The sequence below is a fragment of the Anneissia japonica genome, unplaced genomic scaffold (assembly GCF_011630105.1).
Source record: "Anneissia japonica isolate Jap-2015-1 unplaced genomic scaffold, ASM1163010v1 scaffold1269_len45266_cov215, whole genome shotgun sequence".
Classification (NCBI taxonomy): domain Eukaryota; kingdom Metazoa; phylum Echinodermata; class Crinoidea; order Comatulida; family Comatulidae; genus Anneissia; species Anneissia japonica.
The window spans coordinates 13,008-16,514 of record NW_022758632.1 but is presented as its reverse complement, the minus strand read 5'-3'; the positions used below and the strand labels follow the sequence as shown (position 1 = coordinate 16,514).

Sequence of the window (3,507 nt, the reverse complement as noted above, 5' to 3'; positions counted from 1 at the left end):
GAAATGTTCAATTTGAATGAATGACCTCTCATTTTAAAGATCACATACTCAGGTATCTGAAAATACCAATAACTTGAATTTCAATTTTTGCTACAACTTAGCCATTTTGCCACAACATGCCTCATATGGTAAATAAAGCAATGCTAGTCTAGACTATTGCACTGTGGAAAAGGCGTGTATTACATTACCTGTGTTGTATTGCAGATTAAATATTTTTTAAGTTTTCATGAATTCATGCTCCATCTTTTTTTAACAGATTGAAAAGGTTATGCAAAAAAACAATGAAGAGCCATACCACAATTGGTGCATTACCACACATCCTTGTTTGCATATTGGCAATATGTTTCACAATACCAGGAGCCTGTGACCGAAGGGGGAGTCGAAAGGTAAAGAATACATAGATGAATTATTTTTGTTCTTCTCTACTCAAACATATAAGTATTTCCCTGTTTGCAATTTCTGCAGGTATTATTCTCCCGAAGTCGACTGAAGCAACTCAATCAAAACGTTGAGAGTTTCTTAACTACACAGTTCTTTTCAAAACTGCCTATATGGTGTACCGCAAACATCAACTTATATTTTTGTTCTATTAGGCATACATTAGTTAATATTTTGGGTGGTACCTTACTTTTTCTTCGTGTGTGCACTTACTGTACATGCAAGTCTTGCAAAATACCCCACTGCTTACAAGTGGAATTGACCAATAAAATATTTTATTAAATCTGATTACTATTTATGAGGTGTAGTTATGCTTTAATTCCTGTTTTCTCTTCCCCTCACGCACAAAAAAAATCTATATTAATATTGCTTCACAATTTTTTTTTTCCAGGCGTTACAAGTATACAGCCTATCAGCAATTTGTACGTTGGTGCTGGGGTTATCTGGGCAAAGACAGGCGAGTGCTGATGTCGTGTAATGAAGTCCATACATGAGGCATTTCCTGAACCCACTGCCAACTACACAGAGTTTAAATATCCTCCCCAGACAGGTGAATTTTAGCTTCTCCTTTGACCAGAAGCTCCTCATGCTGTAGCTATGTTAATGTATTGCCAGTATGAATTACTATGTCTGTGTTAAATTAATTTTATCTATTAAAATTGTATATTTTAACAATAATTTATTTTTGGTTAATTACAATGCAATTCAACTATATAATATAGGTCTCTTATTGTTCATAAATAGGCCTATACAATCTGCGTATCATTCACTATGGTTATAAAATAGACTATGTAAAGCATAATTCCAATAGCTTATGAATTACAGAGCAAACAATACAGTGTAAGATGTAAAATTGTATGATTCAATTTTCCTGACGATACTAGGCACCTATTTATTTAAAAAATTAAGGCATTACACTATATCAGGTTTTGTGTGCTTCGTAATAGCATATTTATTTTAGTAATACAGTATGTCCAACAACCTTAAAAACAATATGCATGTCTTTTTTTTTTAATGTAAGTACAGTAGTATTACTACTGTACTATATACTGTAAAATTGCAATTCAATTAAAATCATTTACAATTTGATTAATGAAATACTTGTTTGATTACTATTGCAGTATTCATGCTACAAGAGACTCTCATGATATTATTAAACACTGACGAACTCTTATTATTTTTTCACAAAATGGGACAACCTTTTCTAAGTACTGAAACAAAGTGAAGACCTACCACTAATTTAAAGTTAGATTATGATTGCAGTATTCATGCTAAAGCATGCTTTATTATCATTAAATGTAAAGATTAGTACATGTAATAATAAATATAATTGTTATCCAATTTAACTTGTTTAAAAAATGATTAATGGTAATTGCTTGTTTATTGCACTAACAGTATTATCATTTCAAAAAACCCTTATATATGAATTATCTTAGTAAATAACATAATTGGTTATATAAAATTATTTTCCATGATTTTTTTCTACACAAATTCAACACATCAGAATGCAATTTAGTCACCAGAAACTATCTTTTGTTCTCTTTTCAAAAAAGATATAGAAACATTTAATAAGTGGGTAGAATTTCTTAATACAACGTGGAAGATGTAGTTTGGCAACATATCACAAGACATGTAGTAGGTATTTTACTATGCAAGATAACAAGAACTACCTCATAAGAAATGTTTAAAGTACAATCAGGTACAAACCAAAAGCTTTTCCAAATATTAAAGGCCTGTTTATACTTCAACGATAACGATCTTATAACGTTTATAGCACAGTAATATACTGCTGTACAATAACAATTTTCTGTAAATGGAAATAGATCAATGCTGGAATCAGCAAAAAATAATAACAGTGAGCCTGGGCATAATTTGAATGGCTCTTATAAAAAAAAAGTGTAACATGGTCATGTTACTGTATGGCTATACAGTATTTAATTTCTGTTGAATCTGCTGAGTAAAGTGGACACGAACTGATTTTTGTCTGGTTTCGGTAATTTCCCAGCAATTGTTCACGGATAGCACATTATTTCAGCAGTGTAAAAAACTCTTTCATATTACTTTTTAACATGTACAGAGCCATTTCAATTATGTTCGCAGTGTATTCTGCAATGATAGACAACATTCACATATTATAACACATGAAATGCCTGACCCAAATGCTGATATATACTGTATTAACGTAAATGGTGGAAATTAAGCTTATAAATGCATTGAAATACTTCAACAAGTATAAAATATAAATGGGTAAAGCACAAATTATTTTTTTGAAAAGTTATCTTACCGAATGTAGACTTGACAAGATTTTTTTCTTTTTTCTTCTCCCTGGTTTGCAAAGCTGCTATGTAGGTTCTGAGATAAAATTAAAAAATCGAAGTTACAGTAACTTGTAAGAGCTATTCAATAACTTCACTAGTGTAGTTTGTATTTCAACATATTTTTTCTGGTGTCTATGGTTGGAGAACTCTGTATCTATTTGCATGTCCGTTTACGTGGTTACATCTTGCAAATGACTATCTGCAAGGTTTCAGATGTCGGTGCTCAGGAAAATCCAAGAAAATGACTATTTTAAAAAAGCATTTACAATGTTATACTGTACGAAAATACTGTATAACAATTATTCTACACCAGTTAGTCATCGTTGTCTTATAAACGCTGATACACTGAGACGCTGATACACTGGGACGTTGATACGCTGAGACAAAGATGACGTCATTGAAATTCACCGCAAAGTCATATGCACTGAGTGGAATCCAAAGTGCAGGGTTCTCAAGTACTACGGAACGTCCGTAGTTACTACGGAAATTCGGCCCAATTACGGACCTCCTACCTCAACGAAACTCATACCATAGGTCCTTTATATATTGGAAAGATCATATCTTGATGTTGCGTCGAACAACAAGTGGAATTTAAGGAAAAAAAGCAACTTTTATAACCAGATTTTAGCCGCTTGTAACCATCGATTGTTTACCTCGAGAAGTGATGTCACAAGGCCATGATACGCCATTTTCGTCTCTACAAAACTTATTAGCAAATGATACGTTCACTAATAATTACCAATATGGCAAT

The 3,507-nt window shown here is 32.2% G+C and overlaps 1 long non-coding RNA gene across 1 annotated transcript in view; it reads left to right on the top strand.

Annotated features, from left to right (window-relative positions):
• Positions 1 to 322, top strand: part of LOC117125302 — a 2,169-nt gene extending 1,847 nt beyond the window's left edge. Inside the window, exon 3 of the long non-coding RNA XR_004448083.1 lies at positions 257 to 322. This is a non-coding gene — a long non-coding RNA (uncharacterized LOC117125302). The remainder of the gene's footprint in view (positions 1 to 256) is intronic.
• The last annotated feature ends 3,185 nt before the right edge of the window (positions 323 to 3,507 follow it).